General features: G+C 43.4%; 1 protein-coding gene across 1 annotated transcript in view; it reads left to right on the forward strand.

The window, feature by feature from the left end:
* The first annotated feature begins 21,726 nt into the window (after window positions 1–21,726).
* MACC1 (MET transcriptional regulator MACC1) overlaps window positions 21,727–27,067 on the forward strand; it is a 49,620-nt gene continuing 44,279 nt past the window's right edge. Inside the window, exon 1 of the mRNA XM_074986189.1 lies at window positions 21,727–21,817. The gene's annotated coding sequence lies outside the window, so the exon portion shown is untranslated. The remainder of the gene's footprint in view (window positions 21,818–27,067) is intronic.

Genomic DNA, 27,067 nt, shown 5'->3' on the forward strand with positions numbered 1-27,067 from the left:
ACTTAAGTGCTCAGCAGTTTACAGGACTAGGTGCCAACACGTCAACTTCCATGCTTCAGTTAATACTCTGGAATTTGTTTATGCTTGTTAATCTGCCAGATGAAAGCATGATATACTGTACTATCACTAGTCCAAGGATTCTTCAGTACTCTCTGTAGGAGAATTTCCAGTCATATATTTTGAGTTGTTGCTCTTTTCTTGGAATAAATTAAGTTCCACATCTGGCTTTTCCCTTAATCATAAATATTTTGACAAATCGCTTGATTAAAGGCCAAATACTCAAAAGCAGCCTCAAGACTTGAGCTCCCAAGTTTTTATGCCTATGGTTCTGATTGTTTTTTACGTGCACAACTCAAATCATATACCACAAATGGGCTATCTGATTTTTGTGCAGAATTCAAGTTTTTCGCACATGTAAAGGAGGGACATGAAACTCTGCTACAGTAATTGTAGAGGGCAAGATGAAGGATTTTAGGAAAATCTGGCCAGAGAGAAAAAATATATATTTAGGAACCATCAAGACTGTTGTGCTCTTCTGGGACAATGCAGATCACAAAGGCCAGAATGAAGTGGAAGAATGAAAGGCTGTGAAACTCACTTCCAGAGGAGACTAAAATACTTAATTAAATACTTAATACTTAGATTAAAATACTTTTAAAATGCTGCAAAACCCTTATTTTTAAACACAGTTTTTCCACCTTAAACATGTCAGCTCCTTTTCTCCGCCCCTGTTTTGGAAAAAAAAAAATCAGCAAAAACCTACCCCCATCGAAACTTTTTATAACCCAAAGGTAGAGAAAGCAGCCACAGTGGTTTACCAGGAACCGTTTGCTATGGAAGACGCTCAGGTATGACAGCAAAGAGAACAAAAACTTAAGGAAGAGGGAAGTCAGTAGTCTAAATATTAGTGCTGTTTCTATGCTAAAAATGGTACCGCAGTCTTTGGCACTGACAGGACTCTGGGCATTGTATGCTAATTTTTATTTTAAAACATAGTCCTTTAATTCCATTCACAGGTCATTGTGTCTTTCCAAGTAAGCAACTGAAACCCCTAAATGCTGTACAATGGGCTGTTCAGTGAACTGATACATTTTGGGGTATTTCACTTTAATTTTACACTTAGACTAGGGACAAATACTGCAAAGCTGCTCTGTGGGCTGTAAAGTCCACACACACACACACACACACACACACACACACAGAGCAGCTCACCACAATCACGGACTCTTCTGTCTGTGAGATTTTGGGGATGAAATACTTTCCTCGTCTCTCTTGCCAACAGACAGTGGAAATTGCCGAGCAGTCAACCCTGAAGAAACGCATGAGCAATTGTGCTTTCTTCGGCCCTGAGACAGAACGAGCAATAGATGGCTCTGGGTATGTGCCTGCTCTGCACTGCATCAATGCAGAGAGGCACCAAAATAGTTAAACCCTGGGTTTGTGTACGATGCCTCCCTGCCCCACCCCGCCCCCTCCATTCTGAAGCTAACAAGACTCATTTACACACAAAAGGCTTTGACATATTTCACTTTTACTCACAAACCTCCTGTCATGAGCTCATTTAGCTGTACGACATTTTGTGGATAATATTTTCAGATGACTTCAATTTACTGAGGGTCTGATCCTTCAGGCACTTATTAGTAAGCACAGTTCAGTTCTTCCCACCCTTACAAAATCATACTTCCGTACTGAAGGGAGCTATGTATCACCAAGAGTTCCAGTCATGGTCATTGGCAAAAATGACCTCCGTTGGCACTGAGAAAAACAAATGAAATGAAAAGCTGAAGATCCCCAAAAGAAGCAAAGAGCTGAATGATTTTCCTGCGGACTGAAAAATAAGTGAAATGCTAATCATGCTAAAAATGGCATTTTTAAAGAGTGTCTGATTTAATACACTCAACTCCCAGGACAATTTCATTAAAAAAAAAACTTTGTTTCAAATCTCAATGACAAACCATACAAACTATTTTAACATGAATACTAGCAAGGGGAGAACTTCCCAAGGTTTCCACTTCAGTTTAATTGGGGATAATCCTCAAAAGGGTCAGAGAGTTATCAGAAGCTTGTTTGAAAATGGGAAAAACATTGATAAAGCCTTTCTGGACTCCATCTCTTAACAGTTCCTTGTAACCCAAAGGGCCCATGAACCTACTTCCTCCTTATAACAGGCCTGAGGTTTATAGGAAGATGTTACACCTTATATCTCCTCTTCCACCTGTCAGGGGATGCAAGGGTGGATGGGCTGGCAGTGCTTCTTCCCCATCAAATAACATCTGGTGTTGTCCCCTTCCATCCATTGAAGGATGGGAATAATGTGATATGCAAAACCCCTCCCTCCCTTTTTATTATTATTTCTTTAAAAAGTGCTATTGAGATTACAAAGTCAGGCATACAGAAATTAAAGGCCAGAATTAAGGTTGCCCATGCAAGCTTAGTTCACCCTCATTGAATTACACGCTCATGTGATATTTCCTCTGCTTCAGAGAGTCCTTTCTTTGCAGGAAGGCCTCAAAATCCTCTTATTCTGTGGTCCCTGGTGTTCTAAACTGCTCCAGTAAGGAGAATATTTGCCAGAAACTCCTCAAGATTTCCTGGTCTTTGGCCTCCCTTCAACAGGTTTCTTCCTGGGGGGTGGAGGGGGAGGGGACGACATTGTGGTCCAGGGTATCTCTTTTGGACAACTCAGTGAAAAGAGATATCACTATACTGTCCTTTGTTCTTGTAGAACTATCCTTGGTTCTTGTAGAACAGTATTAAAATCTTCTAAATTCATACGTGACAACTCGTATGTGAATTGAGTGAGGGAAAACCCCATGGATTTTACATCACAAGGTGCTCACTATTACAAAAAGAATACACAGAAATGCTGTTTTGAGTTTTCTTCAGAAGATGAAAGAAAACCACTCTTCTGTTCCTCTGAGTGTACCTGTGGTGTTCAAATATCAAAAGAGAGGCCAACAAAAACGAACTGGCAAGACAACCAGAAATTCTATTAACTGTGGGCTGCTTAGGTCTGGTAATACTTCTGTTCTGATAATTCGACTACCTCATTTGCAAAATCTAAGGACCATTTCTTCTATCTAATATTATCATACTGTCTAACTGCTGCTAGTTTTGAGCACTGACTACTGAAGTAACTCAATTGACTCAAGTGACTCTCCTCCTATTTAATAAGTAAGATGAATATGATAACCAGTGTGTGTAAGAACCGCTAAGCCTCTCCCTGACAGATATCAGAAAAAAGTACATGAGGTGTCCTCAATTGAAAGTGGCCCCTCAGGTGACCATCTACACACAAAAACAGCCCCTTTCGAAATAAGGGGCCAGGAGAGCCTGTGGACGGGTTCACTGAGCGGACGAGCCCTTTCAGGGCAACAGCAAGCTGCTCCCTTAAAGGGCCCCTCCCAAACATGCTTGGCCTGCACAGCACGAGGCCTGAGGAGTTGACACCAGAGTCACAGACCCCGTGCACACAGCCGTGGACCCCCAGTAGCAGCAGCAGCAGCCCTCAGGGCTGTCACCGAGGCAGGGGCCACCCTGCTCAGTGCTGTGCAGGAGGCCGCCCAGCACCTCTTGGAAGGTGAGCCCTCCTTGGGGGATGACGGGGCTGCCCCAGACCATGGGATCCTCCTGGTCTCCCCCTGCCAGGTGCTCCACTGGCTATGGAAATACCCCACCACCACAGAGTGGTGGGAGAGCCTAGTCCTGGCAGAGTGATGACCACTGGCTCTGGAATTTCTGGATGATCCAGCAGACGTTCCTTGAGCTCTACCAGCGGTTCACCCCTGCCCTGAGGCACCACAACACCCGTATGCAGTGTGTGCTCACTGTCAAGAAATGGGTTGGCATCGCTGTCTGGAAGCTGGCCACTCCAGCCCAAGTGGGAGGGCGCCAAGGGAGGGGGAGCCAGGGGGAGTTGGGGGGAGCCAGGAACACCCTGCATACCCCCATGGGTGCCTACGTCCTCCCCCCACATGCGGTCCGTGCGCTGAATGCCCTGCTGTTCCACAGGCTTGCGTGGCTTGGTGACCTGGATGCAGCCATTGTGGGGTTCGCTAGCATGGGGTTCCCCAACTGCTTCGGGACCCTGGATGGGACCCATGTCCCCATCTGTGCCCCGGACCACAGAGGAGGATGCTTCATAAACAGGAAAGACTACCACTCGGTCGTCGTCCAGGCCATTGTGGACAGCCAGGGCTGCTTCCAGGATATATATGTTGGCTGGCCTGAAGCACCCACAATGACTGCATTTTCAGGAACTTGGGCCTGTGCCGCCGGCTGGAGGCGGGGACCTACATCCCCCAGAGGGAGATCCCTCTGCCTCATGGCAGATGCAGTCTACCCCCTCCAGCCCTGGCTTATGCTGCCATACACAGGCCACCTTGATGCCAGCCAGAGGGGTTCTATACCTGCCTGAACCATGCCCACCAGGTGGTTGAGTGGGATTTCGGCTGCCTCAAAGGCTGCTGGTGCTGACTCCTTGCCTGCCTGGACATGGGCCTCCCCAACATCCTCCAGGTTGTGGGTGCATGCTGCATGCTCCACAACCTGGTGGAGAGCAAGAGGGAGGCCTTTGTGCAGGGATGGGCTGTGGAGGCTGGCCCGGCCTACCCCCAGCCAGCTGCCGCCCTGGACCTCCAGGCCCACCACAAGGGGATCTGGGTCCAGGAGGCCCTAAGGGCCCATTTTGACCAGGCTATGGGGTGAGCGCCATCGTGGCCATCCCTGGCGGACCTCTCACACTGCCCCTCCGCCCACACACTACCCCCACCACCCACACACTGTCCCCTAAAGAGCACACGAAACACATTTTGAAAAATAAACCTGTGAAATGATATTTACCAACCCAAACGTGTTAACCTATTATTTACAGAAATGAACATCCTTGGGGAAATTATGTACAGAGGGAGGACAGTTACCTAAAGGCAAGGGTGGGTTGGAGACACAACTATTTACAACAGAGGTGGGGGTGAACTATGTACAGTGGAAGGGGGCCTGTGTGGCCCAGTTCTTGGCCCCTCACAGCCCCTCATTTGGCGTGGAGGGACACTATCCCCCTGCTGGGTACGGGGTTCCCGTTGAGGCTGGGTGAGGCCTGAGAGGACCAGCAGACATGGCTTGGCTGGCTCCGGTGCCCCGCAGTCCCCTTCAGTGGGTTCCAGTACAGGGGGGCCACTGGGAGGGATGGCAGCTGAAGCAGCGGGGGGAGGCAGCTGATTCGTGATCCTTTCGGGGATCCTGGCAATCCACTCAAATGTCCTCACAAAGGACCCCCAGGCCTCCTGGGTTAGGCCAGCACCCACTTGCCACCTGGCTCCAGCAGTAGTGGGCCGGTCCTGGTGCTGGTCCCTGCCCAGGCTGGCTGTCATGGTGTGATGTCCCCAGCAGGCTGTCCAGCACCATGGACACCACTATCATGGCCCTTGGATGGTGCACCTGTGGAAAGAGCGGGAAAGAGAGAGGACAGCCATTAGTACTAGACCCTGGCCTGTGCCCCCCTCCCCACAGGCACTGGGTCCTCATTGCCTGTCTCCCAGCCAAGGGTGTGGTGTCCCTGTGGGTGGCCCCCTTTGGGAGTGCAGCCCCCCCACCCTTTCTCCCTGGGGATGGGGCATGGTATTGTCCATGGGGGCATGTGCTGATGGGTCCTGGGAGCTGTGCCACTGTCCCGGGGCCAGGGCTGGGCCATGGTCAGCCGGGGTTGGCTGAGTATGTGCAGGTGGCCCATCATGTCCCATGCCCCCTGCCCCATTACCTGGGGGTGTGTGTCCTGTGGGCTACATACCCGAAATTCCACTCCAGCAGTCAGGGGACACCTGTTGGGTGGATACCCTGCTGGAGCTCCAGGAGGGGATGTCTCTGTGGAGCTCCCTGTCTCTGGACCCCTCCTCTGCTGTCCCGGGGGCTGGCTCCTCCAGGGTCCCCTGGTGTGCAGGGCTGGCCTCCAGGCTGGCCTCCAGCTCTGAGGCCTGCTGGGACTCCTCAGCCACAGTGTCAAGGGGGGGCCAGGGAGGAGGAGGTGTACTGGGGGCCCAGGATTTCCTTGAGCTCCCTGTAGTAGGAGCAAGTGGCGGGGGTGGCCCCAGACCAGCTGGCCATGTCCTGGGCCCAGGCATTACCCCGCCGCAGCTCCTTGACTTTACTCCTGACGTCGTCAGGCGTGAGGGTGGGGTGACCCTGGGTGGCCAGGCCCTTGGCCAGCCGGGCGAATGCTTCTGTGTTCCGCCACTTGCTCCCCATTATCTGTAGCACCTCCTTCTCACCCCAGAGCCTCACCAGGTCTCGGAGCTCACTGTCCATCCAGGAAGGGCCCCGCCACCTCTTCCCCCTGCCAGCTGGATGCCTGGGAGCCCTGGGTCTTCTTGCGGGGGGGTGCCCTGGGGGCGCTCAGAGGGCTGGCTGCAATGGGTGCTGGGTGGTTGGATCGGGGCCTCTGGAGGGCGTGCAGGGTGAGCATGTATGTGTGCTGCTGCCTGCACACTCTCAGCTTCCTGCTGCAGTATATCTGGGTCCGTGGTGCTTTAAGGGCTGCTGCGTGCAGCGAACACAGAGCCCCACAGGGGCTGCACAGCACTTCTCAACCCTGAGGGCCGCCATGGAGGACCCCGCTGTTGCGAAGTAGCAGGACGCGGATCATCTACATATGCCCTATTTCGACATTAAATATCGAAGTAGGGTGCCATTCCCATGTCCTGATGGGGATAGTGATTTCGACGTCTCGCCACCTAACGTCGATTTCAACTCCGAAGTAGCTCACGGTGTGTGTAGACATGAAGTGTGCTATTTTGAAGTTGGGCCAGCTACTTCAAAATAATCGGCTAGTGTAGATGTGGGTCATGTGATGCTAATGTTATCATAGCGTTCTATAATTATTTATAATAAATATAATTCTACATTGCCTCCCAAGATTAGTAAAACTCCATTTATTCCTCCTGTCAAGATCAAAGAGCTCCCTGGTCCTTTATTCCTTAGAGTGAATAAAATCAATATTTGCAAGTTCAACTGGGAAATTACTGAAGACTTGTCTACACTACCACTTAAGTCAATGAAACTTTGTTTGGGGGTGTAAAAAAGCCACCCTGCCCACAACTGACCTAAGTTACATGGATCTAATAGCTGTCCACTCCAGCACTCAGTTGATGGGAGATGTCTCCTGCTGATATACCTTCTGCCTCTCGCTCAAGTTGTGTAATCATGCTGATGGGACAGTGCTGACTTGTCATGATAGCATGTCTTTACCTGATGTGCTAGAGCAATGCAGCTGCATCAGTGGAGCTGTTGCGACATAGTGTAGACAAGCTCTAAGTGATGAGAGGTTTCCTTAACATGAAAATCATAGAACAGTTTCACAGTTGCATTATTCCCTACCAAGTGCTGCTGAAGCAAAGTGCCCTTTCATTTGCTGAGAGGTGGGTGCAATTATGGAACTCTGAAAAGATTAAGTCACATTTCCTAGACACTTTTCTTTAAAGCATAAACATCAAACTTTCTGAGACGGATATATAGAAACAATTCTAATAGGCAATTTTCACAGTAACAGTTATGTTTTCCGAACATAATGAAAGTCAGTACAAGATAGACACCCAAATGCTGTATGTACCTTTGAAAATCCCCCACCCTTCCTAATTTCCAGGAAACTTCATTTAATCAGCTCTGGTAGTAGCTTCTTTTTCTTGCCATAGAGCATTGTCTTCTCCTGCTGCTTAAGCCTGCTGCCTTCTTGCCAGGTCCTTTCTCCCAAACACTGGTTGTCTCAACCCACTACATATGTTTGCCTGGACCTAGGTTTTATGCAGGTTATTCTGGGCTTACAGTTAGGGTGTCGCTGTATGTCAGTCAGGTTCTTGGCCTGGTAACTATGCCTCCTTTTCCCTGGCCCAGATCTCACAGTCTGTCCGTATCTCAAGCATACACGTTAGACAGACTTTTGGAGTTTGCACACCCTCACTCTTTTCTGGAGGTTCCTGATAAGCTTCTTGCAGCTCAGTGTCACCAACAAACATTTCACTTTGTCATTTTTCCCCAGTCAATGCTTCTGTGCTGGTGCTTCTGGGAGTTGCTTCTAACAGATTTTCTAATCTCAGGGGGTGATTTATCAAGTTTAGATGCTCACTATGACAATCTATCACTGTGATTAAGTCTCAGATCCATAAGCTAAGATCCAATTTTATGCATCACACTGTTTATTTTGACTGCAGAGGAAGTCCTGCACCTGAAATGATGGCAGGATATGGCTTTGTGATGCTTGCACTGCTTTGTATTAAATGACCAAAACCTGCCTGGTCACCTTATTCATGTGAGCAATCTCAGTAATGTCGATAGGACTATTTGAGCTAGTGAGGATTTGGTCCTAAAGTTGTAAACAGCTAAGTTATGTTCGGTGATAAGAAGGTAAATCCATAGTGTTCATTTTGGAATAATATTAAAATACCAAAATAAAACCCTTTTATATTTCGGAAATTTTAAAGGCCTTCAGAAAATGTCTTTTCCACTTTTCATTCATGTTGTTCAATTCTACATCTAGTCACCAGCACGAATCCTTCATTTATAATGTATATTGATTTGCTGACTAAAATACAAAATTCATTTTCATGTGGTTTTCTTTCTTTTAAACTGTGTTTCACTTACTTGAGTCTGCATAAATCCACATTCTTTTCATCTGATTGAGTGTACTCTGGTCCAGCGCTTGTATTTCATAGAGAAAGATTTGCTGTCTCCCCAGCAAAAACCTGGCAAACTAGTAACTTCTGGAGCAAAATTTATTCCACTATAAAACTAATGTGAGGTTCCAGCACTTTTTGTGTGTGTAATAAAACCCTTTTATAGCAGCTTTTTATTGCAACGCTTTTAAAATACAAATCACTGGTTGTTAATGGCAATGAGTGTAAAAGATGTTATAGCGCTCTCTTTTAAAGGTGGGTCTGTTAACCCCAATTTCCACTGTTTATATGAAGATCACACTCAATAAATTCAAGATTCAAATAACTCCTCACACAACTCATGAAAGATAAATCACTCTACATCTTCTGTGTAGCAATCCACATGGCATCTATTACAATATATTAAAATACTGACAATGTTCCAACAATATTGAATCTCAGCCCCTTTATTCTCTTTGAATACCCCAATTTAAGAAAGTGCATACTTAACTTTAATAACATACTTATGTTTAAAGTTAAGGAAATAGTTAAGTGCTTTCCTGAAACCAGGTCCAAAGAAAAAGGAAATAAACCATACAGTACACAAGTGAATTAACCCAAATGCTAATGGAAGTGAGTAATGGAAAAATATGCATAAAAGCATATTTATGCTATTCCATATTGATAATGTAAAATATTATATACATTGAAATGACTGATCATTTTAGAAAGTAACTTAACAGTCAATACTTGAAAAACCTACCCACAAGTGGCTGGGATTTTATTGTGATTTTTAACTTTCAGAAAAATCTAAGTTTGTACTTTCCTTGCACGTGGGCCTTGAATATCAGCTGTGTGACCATTCACTGAACTGGGGAAATAAAGGAAAAGAAGAGGTAAGGGGGGGAAGATGTTTTAATCCAGAAAAACTAAATGTTGCTCTTTCTTTTTTAACTTTTCTAATTACATCAAATAATTTGTCAAGGTGCTTGTGTGCCTCAGATTCATCAGTATTTCTGCTGATGACTAGTGCTATAAATACACATTTCCCTTCTGGCTGCATTACCCTTTCTGAAGAAGATGAAACTGAGACATTAGTTTGTGCATTATCAGAAAGAGTATGGTTTCTTCAGAACTTGCTCTTTTACCAGCTTCATGATTTTCATGAACAACAAAATACAATTAGAGTAAGCAGCACTGCAGAGAACTCTTGTGGGTATAACATTTGGAAATAGAGAACTGAGAGGAAGGCTGATCTTGTGTAGAAGATATTAGACTCAGATTTAGAAAATCAGGATTCAGTTCTTCAGCTCTACTACCAACTTTCTGCGTGACCTTCAGTAAGTCACTTTACTCATAAAGTTGATCAAATATTTTCCATCCAAACTTTTTAAAAAGTGCTTCAATAAAAAGCTTTGTCAATAACAAAAAACAGCCAACAAAAAACAGATGTCATAATTTCCACCCACGTATAGGCTTGTAGGCTCTAAAAGCTTTTTGAATGCAGAATTTTTACTGTCAGCATGTTGCCTGGATCCCACCCATCGTCCAGGCCCTACTGAGCCAGCTCTGCCTGCTTTACTGCCCCCTACCTGGATTCTTCTCTTCCTCGCAAGTCCAGCGTGTTGATTGTCTCCAGGCTTGCTACACTATATCTTGAGTTGTTACACATTGAGCTGCAGTGACCAGCTGCTTATAGTGCCCAGTCAAAGTCCAATAGCAAAAAATATCTACAAAAGATTTTAATGAATACCATCATCTATGATTCAAAATGTAATCTAATGTCATGTTACGCAAACTTGATTGATTTTTGTATGTGATTTTTCTGGAAGTGGATGATTTATTTGCACAGGTTTAAGAAAACAAAACTATAGCTCTTTTTATTCGTTGCCACTAGAAATCCAACTTTTGTGGGCACATTTAACACTGGTGTAGAATATCTGTAGTCAGTGCAATGAGTTGCATTTTAGCTGCATCTGGCTCAGTCTCAGTTCCATCAGTACCAAATAAACACATCTTTCTCACTCCCTCTCTGCAGGGCTTAGCTGTTCTTCAGAAAAATCATTCTAGAAATGCCAGGGTAATTGTATTCCACACTTTAAGACATTAACTGCAGAGATCGTGGATTACACTGTTTTGTTGTAAAATGTTCTGTGAAACTAGCCATGCCATTTCACAAACAAAATTCAATGTGCCTAATTATTTCTGTTTAGCCCTTTACTGTGGGGTCTCTACAGAAATAAATCAATCTCAAAATGAAGACAACATGCTAACAAGTGTCACCTCTCACGAAAGGGAATGGGAGTTGAAAGAATTAAACACCTGGCGGAACGTGTTCAGCAGTTCACAGCATTATTGCCCTAATTTCTTTAAATAGGTCCCTCAGAACATGCCACCCTCAGTTGTAAGAACCAATATACAAAAGTTCATTTTGGTAGCTGTCATATTTAAAAATACCATGAAATACAGAACCTCCCTTGAATAGGCACCTTTATACCATCCTACTTTAAGGATTTCAGATAATATCCCAGGATCATTTTGTTTGGCCTTTGGCATACTGTACTATAATAATTGTCTTTTGCAGTTTTGATTAGTTGCATTAATATATATATACATATATATATATGTATGTATAAAATATATCTCTATATATTTATATCTATATATATCTATATCTATACCTATATCTATATCTATCTATATATATTAATGCAACTACTCAAAACCACAAGGAATGACTTCATATGGTAATTACTTCATCCTGAGGTCAGGAGAAACAACTATTACTCAGGTAACTTCATCTGATGCCGTATGTTAGAACAGCATGGTCTAGAATTTGTCTTCACCTATACATTCACTTTCACTGACTTCAAAAGTAGTAATAAAGCAGACTTAGCTATCTGTCCCAGTCAGCTCAGCCACATAGTAGCTTATATATTCTGTCCTCATGTAGTCTTATTTACTATGTGCTTGTTGCAGGCTTTCTTGTAGTCTTTGGCAGATCACGTTTTAAGAAATACTGAAAGCCCCTCCCACTCCAAATGCAATAGCTACAAGTCAAACCACAGGCAAGCACAAAATTGGCAGAAAATACAAGTGCACATTACTTTCTTCTTACTAGACCCAGATGTGGAACAAAATGGCCCCATGAAGAGAGTGTGCACATCTCCTCCTCCCTCTGAAGCTCTCCCACAGTCTGATATGGCAGATCCTGCTCTCCTGCAGAGAACTGTACTGTCAACGGTTAAGTCCATTTTCAGCAGACACACAAGATTTTGGATCTTCAAAGGATCAACAACACCCACTGGAATTACCTGATACAAGCAATATTTCAGTTTTAGATTTAACATTTTACAGATTAATGTGTCTCCTTTGCGAATATTTTTAGAAGTGTAACTTTTAACAGATGGACTGCTATTGTTTGCAGGATTGGAATAGTTTCTTTTTTAGGATTGCAATTTTTTCTTTTTAGGATAAGCAATTGTTAGAACTGAGATCTACACTTTGTTGTTTAAATTTGAATTCAGAAAAATACTTGAGGATGTACTTAAAATTAAGGCTCGTGTTTCCAGCCCTATACAGCAAAGTAGATAATTACAATTAGCATTAAATGCGTGATTAAACTGCATTGATTTCAAAGGAATTTAAGCATGCAATTAAGTGTGTCTCGGAATCAGGGTCTTAATTTCAACATTTAAATTCCTACCTAGTTTAAATGTGTCCTTATCAAAGGAACAATTTCTTATTTTCTTTACACTGTAATTTCACCGATAGGTGTACTAGGGTTACCATATCTAAAAGAGGACACCCCTGAGAGGGAGTATATCTGTATCAGTATCTACCAACTCACATTGTATTAATGTGTTATGGTGCATACTGTAGTCCTTCGAGTTATGCAAAGGTTGTGTTCCCACACACCCTCATGTAACTCGAATTTTGCGTAAGTCAGTGTGGGGCTTTTCTCCCAAGTGGCACGCATATTCTGCAGCTGGAGAAGCAGCAGGAGCACCTCTTGAAAGGTAAGGCCTGGGGCTGGGCAGGGTTAAGCCTGCCAGTGGGTTGGGGCCATAGGAGAGGAGCAGAGGGATTAAGCCTGGGGTGGGTTAGAGCTGCAGTGGAGGTGGAGTTCAGCCAAAACCCTGTTGGGGGTGGTGAGCTGAAGCCATGTGTTGGGGTTTGAACTGCGGTCTGGGGGAGGATTGAACCAAGGCCTTGCGTGGGGGTGGTGAGCCAGAGCTGGAGCAGCACACGGGGTGGTAAGCTGGGCTGCGGGGAGATGAACTGGAGTAAGGGTGGGGGTTGAACTGGGAGTGGGGGGTTGAGCTGGAGCTGCATGCAAAGGGGTTGAAATGAGTCTGGAGGGTTGAATGGGGCAGTGGGAGGTTTGAGCCAGAGCCCCACAAGGGGGTTGAACCGGGGTTGGGGTGGAGAGCTTGAGCCGTGCGTGGGTGGTGAGCTGGGCCATGGGGGGCCTGAACCAGGGCCAGGGGAAGGGTTGAGCTGGAGCAGCAGGGGTTGAACCTGGGCTGTGTGGGTCTGGGAAGGGGGTGAGCCAGGGCTGGCGGGGGAGTGAGATTTTGAGTTGTGCTTAACTCATGTTAATGAGAGTTAAGCGCAACTCAAAATTGCGCATTTCAAGAGTTTACTCTATAGTACATTAATACAACATGAGTTGGTAGATACTGATACCAATACACTCCCTCTCAGGGGTGTCCTCTTTTTTTGAAAGGTCAAATATGGTAGCTCTAGGTGTGCTAATTCACAGTGCCTTTTTTGTTAAAATAGAGGAGGTGGTACTCAGCTGGCTCCTTGCCCTCCACTCCCAGCCATTCCCATAGCTGGGGCTGTTGAGGTGCCAGTACTCGGTACCGGCAAGTACCAGCACAGAAGAAGCACTGCTCATTCAAGTTAAACAGTGTGCCTTGCTTTGTGTAACAAGTGCAATTTTAAAAAAAAGCAAGATAAAAAAAGGTTCAGAGTTGGAATTCTGCACTTAAGGACTCTGTTAAAGTCACAAAATAATTCAACTAATTAATTAATTAACGTTTTAATAGAAATGTGATTTAAGATGTAGAAAAATAAACAGGAAGTGTAACTGAACGCTTTGAACATTTCATCCCTGAAATTGGTGTATTATCAAAATAAATTAATCCCAGTTCTGTTCTACAAGTTCATGTTAACTTCAAACAGAACTGAACATCTCCTTTTAATGCTGTAGATATCTGTAACAGGGTCTAAAAGTCCCACACTGAGCATTGACAGAAGAGGGAGGAGAGGCTTACCTGTCTACAAGCAAGCAGCTTCACCCCCACACAGCTGCTGGAGCTGCCAATGACATAGGCAGGCACCCAGAATTGCAGACGGTAGAGGAAACAAGACCTGCTGTAAACAGCAAAGGAGAAAGAAAGGGAGGCAGAGAAGTCTTAGACTGCGAGGGAGGTTGACATCCTTGCCCCAGGCTGCACTCCTGAACCGCAAAATAAACTTTGAGACTTAATGACAGGTGAGAGTCCAAGAATTGCCCTGTCTGAAGGTAAACTAAACAGGGCCAATCAGGAGCAGCAGAGACCCCTTAAATTAAAACCACTCCGGAGTAGAAGACACATTATTTAAACCTTTTGTCCTATTTTCACTTGAAGCTGACATTTGAAAGGCACCTCCTTAAACTTCCATATGGTAAACACCTACATGGTAAATATGAGTAATGAATAGTTAGGGTGTTAGTAATATACCTGCTTAAAAAAAAAGTAATACACAAGATTATTCTCTTAGTTCAACAGGCAGAATACTGGTATAATTCCATATACTTCTGTTGAGTAACTGTAACCACATACTTATGTATGGTTAACTGGCCCATGTAGTGGTACCTAGACCACTTCACAGAGAAAGAATAAGTGTCCTCTACAGTCTAAGATCAGAGCCAGCTGGCCTTTAGCACAAGCTGTAGAGGTGCCTGCACTGAGATCCCAGGGTTGAGACTACATGTGGACAGTTACATAACTACACACCCGTGTAACTGACAGAATAATCTTGCCAAGTGTTTCGAGTGATCACATGAAGAGGCTGAAAATCAGCACTCAGATTCCCTCCTCAGCTTCACCACTGACTTGTTATAAGGCGAGTTACTCAGCCCTAGATCAGTAAAGCAATTCAATTTGTCCAAATGCACTTAACATGAAGCAGAAGCTTAACAGCTGTGCAGAAACACAACCTTAGTTTTTCACGTGACTTGTTTCACCTGAGACTAAAATGAGAGCAGGGTTGGGATTTGTTGTTGGTACAAAGCTTTCAGAGCCTCAGAAGAAAGGCACCCAATTAAAGTACAAGTTGCTTTTCCATAGTTGTACATATTAAAATGGGCTGTGATTTATGTAAATTTAGGAGAAGATTGTAGAATACACCAGAAAGTTATAATCTGACAGTACCGGTTGAAGCTCTTTAATCCAGAACTCTCTCATCCAGCAATATCTGCAACCCAGCATGATTTTAGTTAACTGGATGACTACTTGTCATGGGTGTGGCCATGTTTCCCGTGGTCCCATAAAGTTTGTTTACAGCCACTAGTCCTGGCTCTCAGTGTTCTGTGTTGTTACTAGCTATAATTTACCCCTAAATATATTCTAATAGCCCAGTAAGGAGTGGAAGTGTTGGTAATGTGTTAGACAATATTGATCACCTGTGGTCTGGGAAATTCTTTTGTCCAGCACTGGACAGGTCACGAGGATACTGGAATTGAGAGGTTCAACCTGTACAGTCTTTTTTCAGAAATTTAGTTTTAATGCTCAAAAATAAACAAATAAAATTCTAGATGATATGTACATATAATTTGATTTCTATTATTCTGAACAAGGGAAGCTGCTAGTCATCTACCCAGGAAGGGCAATTTTTAATAGACATGGACACAGCAATTCAAACACCTGTGACTAGCCCACGTTTCCTGACTTGGGCTTCCAGGGCTCAGGCTGTGGGCTATAAAACTGTGGTGGAGTTTTCAGGCTTATACTGAAATTCAAATTTTATGGCCTTCCACCCTCACAGGGTCCCAAAGCTCGAGCTCCAGGCTACCATTTTACACTGCAATTTTACAGCCCCATCCCCAGCCTGAGCCCTGCAAGACTGAGTCAGCTGACCTGGGCCAGCTGCAGATGTGCTGTGGATCTTTTACACCTACGCAAACATGCCTACTGATATCAATGGCTCAGATTTTCTAGAGAATTTAGGGGAATATTTACAAGGACTAAGATCTTAGTCAGGCACTTAAATAAGTGTCCCATTGTGATACTTATGGCCAGATTTGCAAAAGAGCTCAGCAGAATAATTTGTTGAAAATCTGGCCCAATTTAATTATTCACATGATGAAAGCTAGTCACATGTTCACATACTTTGCTGAATCAAGGCTTTAATCTAGCGAAATTCCATTCACTTCAGTAAAGTTAGTCTGATTTACAACAAAATCAGATTTGGGTTCTTAATTTCTCCTCAAAACTTCCCTGCTGTGCTTTACCAGTTTGAAAAGAAACCTTTTTCCTCATTTTTTTTAGAAGAAATTTAAATGAAATTCCCCTTCAAATAGCTCTCTAATCACCTGTCCTTTTCTAGCAGCATGGGGTTGGAAACAATGAACTATACATCTAGAAGTATAGTATCAGAAGATCATCCAAGAGACAACATGACTGAGAACAGCACAGCATCTTTTGCTTCACTGGACAACTGCTATTTTAAGGAATGAAATTCCTGGCTTGAGTCCCATTCTTTGGCTCAAAATTTTTACCCACTGAATGGTATTACTGTCATGCAAAATAGTATTTGTGGTCAAAATACGTAATATAAATCAATCAATCTCTTTTAATTAAGATGAGGAATTTAGTGAGAAAGGAGGTGAAAAAGAGTGTCCCTGCCACAAGAGCTGCTATGTTTGGGGCCAATCTAACACTAAGAATTGGAACCTCTCTGTCAACTCTTTCTTGGTTCTACTGGTATCTCCTTGAGCCTTTGCTCACTTCTTTGGGCAGTGAAGACCTTTGTTTGGTCTTTATTCACTGACATGAGAGTGAAGGGTTTAGACTCCAGAACCTCTTTTCGTTTTTTTAAAAGAAACAGAGAATACAGGGTAAATGCAAAAAAAAAGCAGTTTGCTTAACATTCTTGGATTTATAATATTTATAAAATAAATGAAAAAGGTGTTCTCAACTTCAAGAAAGGAAACACAAATACTTACATATTTCAAAAAGCATTTACTGGCTTTCATGCAAGAATCACAAGTCCAACCCTCCTACTAACTCAGCAGAGAAAGAGTGTTCTTCAGCCTTCAGAGATCTCATTTTCCCCCATCTCCTCCCTCTGGGCCTATGTTTCTGATATACCCTATTTATTCACCAAACCAGTACTCCAGTTATCTACCACTGAAGTTATTAAACTTGTTATTCCTCTCAAAGGACTCAAAGACTGGAAAAAATCTGTGTTCTTGTTTTGAATAAGATAATATATTACTGATACAGTGAGAATCTTAGTGAAGACAAATGGACAACAAAACCTATGTGATATCTGAGATACATCAATGATATTTTCATCCTCCAGACAAATGACTTAAATTCTCTCATAGATTTCCATCAGAATCCAACACCACTCATCCATCAAACTTTGCTGATGCAGGTGTGTTCTAGCTAATCAGATTCAACAATGGAACCCTACAAACTACTATATACAAGGAACCCATGCATTACCCCTTTTACATTCACAGATCTAGTAAACACCCTAAATATACTAAAAAAATTGTTATCTATAGCCAGGATCTCAGATACCATGGAATATGCTCTGAGGAGAAAGTCTGGGATGTACACCTTAATACACTCTAAACCACCTTCACCAAGCAAAGACACTCCAACCAGGGGAGTAGATTGCTATATGAAGAGACCATCAAAATACCCTCAGGTGAGGTCTACACTAGGGGAAAATATTAATATAAGATATGCAACTCCAGCTATGAGAATTGTGTAGTTGGAGTTGACAAACCTTAAATCCTTTTTTGCTGCTGTCCCCACAGTGCGAGATCAACAAACAAAACCCTCTCATCAGTTTTCCTTACTCCTTGCAAATGCCAAGGAGTATCAGGGTCAACAGCAGTGCCCTGATCACTAAATTTAGTGTGCTCCAATTAAGGATGCTAAATTGAGGCCCAGAAGATTGCCCACCAGCACATGGATCTTCTGCTAAGTGCAGATGTGCCTTGAGAGAACCTACTTAAAAATGCAGAACAAAGCCTCCCCTCTTATTACCATCTACCACCCCACACTGTAACCCATATAAGTTATCATCAAACAATTATAGCCAATGCTTAATGAAGATCATATCCTGAAAAATGTCTTACCTGAACCCCTCTTCTGGCCTTCAAACAACCTCTGAATCTCACCATCAGAAAGAAGCTACCTATAGACCAGGACACACCAATTCAAAATTTAGAATATGTGTTAACTACTTGCATTAAACAATCTGTTCCACCTCATATTTACCTGTGACTTTCACTGTACCTTTCCTAGGGCATGTCTATATTACAAAATGATATTGACCTAAGTTACACCAATATACAGATGTCACATATTTAAATTGCTTTTGTGTGTCCATATCACAGGCCTTATGTTGTGGGGTGCATGTCCTTACCTGATGGATTTGTGCTCACGCAACCATCAGTGTGGGACAATTTCTGAAAATCAGCAACAGTCAATGTAAGCAATGCAGTGTCTAGCCTGACACTGCATTGACTTAACTACATCAACATGGACTCTAAGGCTGTCATGGGAGGGAATTTTTAAGTCAGAATAGGGGGGCAGTTACATAGGTGGGAGTGAAATTCTACTGCTTCATTGTGTTGACCTCACTGTAGTATATACCAAGCTCCAGGCTTGAAGAAGAGCTCTATGTAACATGAAAGCTTGTCTCTTTCACTAACAGAAGTAGGAATGAATTTTTAATACAGATTGAACCTGTCTAGTCTGGCACTGTCTTCTCTCTCAACCTCCATAATCCAGCATGATTTTTTTTAGCTGGATGATCACTTATTATGGGTGGGGCCAAGTTTTCCATGGTCCCATAAAGTTTGTTTGCTGTCACTAGTCCTGGCTGTCAGTGTTCTGTGCTGTTATTAGCTGTAATTTGCCCCTTCATGTGAATGTAGAGCCCAATAAGCAGTGGAAATATTGGTAATGCTATGAGACAATATTGACCTCCCCTGCCACAAATTCTCTAATTTGGCACCAGTCAGGTCTTGAGGGTGCCGGACTAGAGAGACTAACCCTGTACAATATCCAAAAACTTATCTGATGTCTGAATAGAGACACTGTCTAACAAACAAAAAAATGGAAATATGTTGCCAGATGGATCAGTGAACATCTGTTGTTGCTTTGTCTGTATGTACGGCATGTGGGTTTCCTCTGTATACAAACACTAGAGTTAATGAAACAAACATATGAAATCATGTATTAATTGTCTACACAGTGCTTAGCATTTCTAAAAGATAATGATCTAAAGCTGCTTTATAGAAGAGTTTTGCTTTGGAAATGAAATACTATTTGTGAAAGTCAATAGAGTCTCACTGCTGTTTTTCAAAAGAAAAGTGGTCTTTGGGTGAGTAGATTTCAGTGGTGTCTGGAAACAAAAGTTGACTGGTCAAATCTATTTTTATAGAGAAAACCAAGAATGTGGATTTTTTAAAAACACCTACTGTAGATGCCTGCAGTGTAAGTTTCCATCATGTAATATCATAAAAGCACATGTAGGCATTCCACTGGTTTCATAAAAATAGGTAAGCCCACATGAATAGATACACCACAAAACCCTACTGTGAGACCTTACATGGTGCTGAAGTAATGTACAGGCTCGTTAACTCCATAGGGATTAAATTTAACTCATCTTGAACAATTCCAAAAGTAGGGGAAAGTATGCTCGACTGATATTTATATCAGAGAGATATTTTGATATAGTTATTAATACACTGAAAATACATACAGCAGATTAATCAAAATATTTAATCAATTTCCAGGAAGAGAGGCTGTTTAATATGAATTGAGGGACCAATACAAAGGTCCTTGTTACTAAGTAAAACCATCACTGATTTTGATAATTTTGTTTTGTTTTTGAAATGTGAGGTAGGACTGACAGAGGCAGAAGGACTGACTGGCTAAAAATGCCTCACTAGAGGGTGGAACATTTCTGGTCTGGGCGAGTGACCCTGTAGGAGAATGAGTGGTGAGATAGTAACTGCCAGCCATCTAAAGGCTGTCATTAAATGAAAGCTTTGGAAATCATTCTGGAGGACAGAAAAAAGGATGGAGCTTGATAGTCAGGAGAACAAAATCTCCTTTATTGTTATTAATTATTATTATGACATCACTAGGCCTCAGTTGACGTTTGGGGCTCATTATGCAAGATTCTAGGTAAACAGAGCAAGAAACAGTCCTTGCCTCAATTAACTTATAAGCTGAACAGAAATGATAACCAGGTGAGAGTGGGATGTGAACTGAGGTCTAGTGAAAGGAAAACACTAGAGTGTTACTGCTCACTTTCAGAGGCACAGCCACATCTTCTGAACCTCTTCTCCCCAGGTTCTTCCAACCAGAATATATAAATAGCTGATTTTTCAGGTTGCTAGTAAAAATAAGTTAAATTTTGGGAAAATCCAGCAAAGATTTTTTAGAAGCATTTGGTAAATCAAACAATTGTCTCTGCTTTCAAATTTCTCCGACATTACTTTTTTTAACTATAAGCCTTAAGGAAATGTTGAAGTGAAAGGTCATTTCAAACTGAAATGTCAACACATTCCATGTTGCCTTTTTTGAATTTTCGGTGGGCTTGCTTTTTGTAACAATTAACATAGCAAATTGCATGAACGTGTTTAATTTACCAGTGCTGCTGGATCTGCATAGTTTGCCATAAAAATTTCAGATAGAAAATTTCGCCCATCACCACTTCATATATTAATTTGTTGGGATGATTAACAAAACTGCACGAAAATGTAGACGTGGAAGCTACAGTTACACTACAGTGATCTGCTGACAGAAGTCACTGTCAGAAGAGATTTTCCGTCAAAATTTCTGATGACAGAGTGCAGTTACACATAAAAGACAATTGGAAGAGCGTTCCAAACTGCCTAGCTGATCTCTCAACAAAACAGGCACCAAGAAGCATAGAAGACAGGGCTGCCTGTTGATCTAGATGCCCTGTCTGTTGAGAGAAGGCCTCCCAGAGAGTCCATACAGTGTTTTTGTCGACAGAACCTGTCAACAAAAGTTCCTCTTCCTCATCTGGAAGAGGCAAAAGGTTGTCGGCGAATGTGCCGGCTTTTGTTGAGCTATTGTTGACAAAGCCCATTTTGTGTGTGGACACTCTGCTAGTTTTCTCGACAAAACCAGGGTTTTGCCAGCAAAACTAGTTCGTGTAACCATAGCCGGAATCTTTACATGTGTGTTTTATCAAGCATATGGGGTCAGAAAGGCTCAGTTCTCTTTTCTGGAACATGTTTCCGTATTGCCTGCTGAGGTGATGACTAAAGGTTTTGGAGCAACCCCAGCTTATTCTGTAGCTGAGAGTGTATCTCTTGCACAGATAGAGGCAAAAGTGGTTATGCTGGTTTGTACTATTTTGGATGCTATATTATTTACTTTGAAGCAAATCATTTAAAAATTCAAACTAGGGTTTTGTCCCAGCACTTCCCTAATCTACCCTTCCAGAAAGCTTAATATATCTTCAGCATGGCTCGGAAGAGTTTAAAATAATATACAGAATGTTTTCCAAGTGCACAGACTGAGTTTATGTTACTTTCCCTTTCCCACTTGCTTCTTTCTCTCCCGCCCTAAGGTGAAACTCCAGCAGCCAGACCTGCTCTCCTGGTTTCAGGTATAATTACAAATAGACTGAAAGCAACTATGGGTAATGTAGTTTGACTGCTGCCCCCATAACCTGTTTAAACAGGTGCTGCTAAGCAGCAGAGGGACTCCAAATCCCAGAGGTCATTGCTCGCAAGCCTTGAGAGACTCAAGGTGTGTGCGGTGCAGTTAACCTAACCCTTTAGTAGTGACATTCTCTAAAGCCAGCACGGAAATGGAAACACTTTATACTTTGCAAAGCTCCCAGACAATGTTATAATTTGAACCTGAATGAAGCAGTTGCTGCTTGTTTCCATCACAGTAAGTGTTTTGCTTTTTTTGTAAAAAAGGGAACTTTTTAATATTTCCATTTAAAATGCTGTGAGGTGCTTGGGCATTAGGGTGGGAGAAGACTGAACATCTAGAAAGACAAATTGAAATACTGTGGGAAGGTAGTACAATTTTATAAACCAACGTGTTACATTAGGTTGTTCTGCTTTCACGAATCCAATGGAGTAAAGCCATTACTCATTTATTAGCCAGAGTCAAAGCCCATTGGAGTCAATGAAATACTCTTGTTGGCTTTAACAGGCTTTGGCTCAGAAATGGTTTTCAAGCTCTTTTTGTATTGGTGACCCTTTTCAGACTGCAAGTTTCTAAGTGTGACCTCCATATAAATTAAAAATATAGGGCTAGTTTAATTTAATGAGGGTTCCAGACTGTCAGTCCCACAGAGCTGACAGCTTATGATTCCCCCATTTAACGAGATCCCCTGTCTGAAAGCACTATTTATGGAACCAACTCAATGAATTCTGAAGAATCTGAGAATCCTACTGACTAAAACCAAAAACCTACTTCGGAGGCCATAAAGACGCCAGTAGAGAAAATGTGGAACTATGAACATTTTGAGAAGGGAAAAAAATCTAAAAGCTAAATAGCCTTAAGACAAAAGAAGGAAAACTCTGACCAAAAGTTGAGGGGTATTTGGATGACTGAAACATTAGGAATAGTGATGATCAAAGTTTCTTATTTCATTGACAAAAACGGGGAAAATACATTTCTCTACAAAGTATTCCCTATTGTTGACCAACTGTAGAGCCAGTTGAAAATTACAAAAGTTGACAATTTGGTTAAAAAAAAATTGAAAATTTTGACTTTTTTCCATTTTGACCAGCTGTCATAATAAAATATTGAACAACATTTTGAACATATTGAACATGCATTTTGCCTTCCAAATTTTTCTAACATTTTTTAGTGGATTTTAGGAGAATAGACTGATACCTTGTCTTTCACAGTAGCTTAGAGAAGATGTAAAATTCTCATGTTCCACCCACTGGAGAGCACTACACACGTGTGAGGCACAGGGGTGTGGGTGGGGAGTTAATGGAGACTATAAGAGCTGGTAATTATTTGTTTTAGAGTATATAAAATACTCTTTACCCGAGCAACATAAAAGAATTGACTAACACCTGCACCTACACAAAGTTATTTAGCACAGTGATATCCTGTGGTATTGTATTCACCAGGCTAATTATATATTAGATCCTAAGTCTGATTATCTACTTGAATGTGTTGCCTTTTAAAGTTTAACGTTCTATTGTCCTGTGTTAATGGAAAGGTGAATGAAAGCACTTGAATGATTATTTCCAGTGACATTCACACTTCTCTGTATTTTTCTATCATATCTCCTTTTTTTCTACACCAAATAGTAGTTCAAATTCCCTGAAGGATTACATTAGCTCATGCTGGTATAAATTCTTGCACTGATCTTTGCTGTCTAACCTCCACTGTTGAACTTCAAGGGCCCACAGGATGGGGAAACACAGGCTACATCTGCATGGCTCTTTACACAGTGCTGCTGCTGGCAGCCCAATGCTAATGACAGTGCAAGAAATTGTGGGCATAAGGGACTAACAGAAAGGGGCTTAGCCCGCAGAGAGACATCCAGATGGCCTCTGAACTGCGAGCAGGCCCCCTGCCGACAGCAAAATCTTATGCAGCTATGCTAATTAGCCACGCGAGTTTCCAAATGGTCCCCCATTTGCAATTTTGTGCACTGCCGTCAGCAGTGCAGGTGCTAAAGGGCCGTGTAGACATGGCCATAAGGAGCTCACAAAAAAGGTCTGTTGCTGACTGAGAAGATGCTTGATCAGGGCTGAGCAGCCAGACAGTTCACCTAATCAGTAACTCTCCAGAGAATTTGCCCCCTGCAGAGAACCAGTAGGAATTCAAGCTATATTCCCCAAATGAAAGCATAATGGAGGAGGGGGAACAAAACTTATGTATGGATCTCTTACTGTCATGGGTAAGGCTATGAGTACATCACAGAAGTCAGGGGTTCCATAACTGTCTGCAGCCAATGTCACAGAGGCTTGCAGGGTAGGGATGATAACCCCTGCCTCAAAACTTGGCAGTTCCCACCTCGTGGGGTAACGGGTACTCCAGAGCTCTCCAGCTGCTGCCTCTGGGAGAGACCACAGATCCCAGTCTAATTGGGAGGTGAGGGGCTCCTTAGCTCCCAGCTGTGCAGGAGATCCCTGGTCAGGGGTTTCTTCCAGTCCCCAGTCCCTGGGCAGAAGCAGTGAGCCTCAGTTCCCTGCCCCTGCATGCAGAGGTTCAGGGTGCTGAACCCATATCCCTCCCCATTTTGTGAAAGTTGTTTTTAGTAAAAGTCAGGGACAGATCATAGCTTCCATGAATATCTGTTTATTGTCAGTGACCTGTCCCTGACTTTTACTAAAAATATCCATGACAAAATCATAGCCCTAGGAATGAGGAACTGTGCTCAGTATCTCTTTAAAATATCTCTTCCATTCTCCTTTTTCTTACTGGTCACTCTATGTTTTCCACTTTTGCTGTGTGTTTTCTGAAATGTCCTTTCCAGAAACTGAACTCTATAAAGAAATAGGGGTATATATCAATTTGTCTGCAGTAATGGCTCTACAATATTTTCCTTATTATTTTTGTCCACTTCCCACTACAGCCTAACCTCTTATCCACTTTACAGTCAGCAAACTCTCTCATAACTTGTTCATAATGGTGCTTTGACTTTTCCTGAGATGTTATAGTTCATTCAGATTTCATCAGTGTGTATCAGTACTTAAAAATGTTCCTCCCAAAAATGCCTTTTCAAGCACTTATTTGCTCTTACTTTCATCCTTTGTGTTGCCCAGTTACCTAGTTTTCTTCAGCCCTTCTGAATTAAGCATATTTTTTAAGTTTTCATTAACCTCAGTATTTTGGGTCATAGTTAAATGTTGTCATCCCTCTTTTCTCCCCTTCTCCCACAGTTTAAAAGTATATGCAGGTTATGAATAGAGGTAGATACACTGAGTAACAAGGTCACATGCTGGGGCACTCTACTGTAAAGAGAGTTTCTTGAAAAAAAAAATAAAGAAAGGCTCCAGAATCATTAAATGTCAGGAGTTAACCCGCCCTGCCCTGCCCTGCCACACACACGCTCCAGATATCACTCCACTATAGGATTCCCATTAATTAAACACCAAGGGTTAAGTTCTCAGGTACACTGCAGGAGGTCCACCACTTCTCACATCCCCGATTCTAGAAGGAGCTGAGCTGACTTGGGGCTGCTTCAAGCTACACCACCATGTAATGGCTCTAAAGAGTCTGGTTTGCGGGCAGGGACTGCCTGAACATATCAAGTTCAGCATGAGCCTCTCCTACCTGTGTACTGGGGCGTAGCACATAGCTGACTGTTTTGGATCTGTACTAGCCTAAGAGTATGTCTATACTGCAATTAGACACCCACAGTGGGCCCATGCCAACTGGCTCAGGTTTGGATTCTGGGGCTGTTTAACTGTGGTGCAGGCATTCAGGAGCAGGCTGCTGCCTGAGCTCTGGGACTCTCCCATCTTGCAGTGTCCCAGGTTTAATTTACATGCGGCTATACCGTAAAGTTCACCAATAATAGTCCTAAAACAGTTTCAGCTACCCCTTGAGGGGAGCTTTAACTCTGGTGGCACAAACTCAGCCCAGAACAGGTTAAGGGACCAAAGATCTAAAATCTACAGCTCTCCAGCTTCTACACAGTCGCAGTCTAACCCCAGGGGCCTACATTCTGCCTAGTTCCTCCCGAGCCTCAATCAAGCCCCATCCCTAGGGTTGCCAGCCTTCTACTCACACAGTACAGAACTCTCTTCCCTTGGTCCCACCCCTTCTATAAGGCTCCCCACCTGCCCTGCCCCTTCTCTGGGTCCCTGCCCCACTCATTCCACCACCACCCTCCCTGGTTGCTCACTTGCTTTCCACACCTACTTCTTCATCTTCAGCAGGTTGGAGCAGGGGCTAGTGTGTGTGCATTGGCAGGTGGGGGGAGTGCTCCAGCTAATGCTGTTGGCTTTGGGGTAGAGCTTGCGATGAAAGACTTGGGATGCAGGAGGGTGCTCCAGACTTGGATTGAGAGATCTGGAGGGCAGGAAGGGAATCAGGGCTGGGGTAGGAGGTTGGAGTGAGTGAGGGTTCTGGGGTGCAGGAGGGTGCTCCAGACCGGCATCAAGAGTTTCAGAGGGCAGGAGGGGGATCAGGGCTGGGGCAGGGAGTGGGGCTCAGGAGGGGCTCAGCTGTGCAGGTGCCATGTGATGCTTATCTCACACAGCTCTTGGAAGCAGTGGCATATGCTCCCTTCAATTCATAGGCAGAAGTGCAGCCAGGCAGCTCTGCCCATTACTGTGTCCACAGGCACCCCTCCCCCTTAGTTCCCATTGGTGAATGTTCTCAGCCAATGGGAGCTGCAAAGCCAGGACGGCGGCGAAGGCAGTATGCAGAGTCTCCTGGCTGCCTCTATGCGTAGGAGCTGGAGGGGGGACATGCTGCTGCTTTCAGGGGCCATGTGGAGCCACAGCAAGCAGGGAAATTGCCTTAGCTCAGCTGTGCCACCAGCCAGACTTTGAACATCCCTGTCAGTGGTTCTGACCAGAGGCTGGATACTGAACACCTGGTAATTCTACTTCCTGTTCCTCCTGACCCCCCACCTCCTGCCTGCATAAGACCATACGAATGGCCGTACTGGCTCAGACCAGAGGTCCGTCTAGCCCAGTGTCCTGTCTTTCGATAGTGGCCAACTCCAAATGCCCCAAAAGGAGTGAACAGAACCCTCTCCTGTCATCCATTACCAGCCTCTGACAAACAGAGGCTAGGCACAACATTCCTACCCATCCTAGATAATAAATATTGATGGACATATCCTCCATGAATTTATCTAGTTCTTTTTTTTGAACCCTGATAAAGTCCTGGCCTTCACAACATCCTCTGGAAAGGATCCCACAGGTTGACCGTGGAGAAGAACTTCCATTTGTTTGTTTAAAATCTGCTACCTATTAATTTCATAAAGTGACTTCTAGTTCTTATGTTATGGGAGCAAGTAAATAACTTTTCCTATTCACTTTGGCTGTGCCCATGGTTGGCCAAAACTTCGAAATGGCCATGCTAATGGCCATTTCAAAGATTACTAATGAGGCGCTGAATTGAATATTCAGCGCCTCATTAGCATTAGGATGCTTCCGGCCGCGGTACTGCAAAAGTGTCACTTTTGAAAGTGTGTGGCTCAGTGGA

The sequence above is a fragment of the Carettochelys insculpta genome, chromosome 2, assembly GCF_033958435.1.
Source record: "Carettochelys insculpta isolate YL-2023 chromosome 2, ASM3395843v1, whole genome shotgun sequence".
In the NCBI taxonomy this organism is placed as follows: Eukaryota; Metazoa; Chordata; order Testudines; family Carettochelyidae; genus Carettochelys; species Carettochelys insculpta.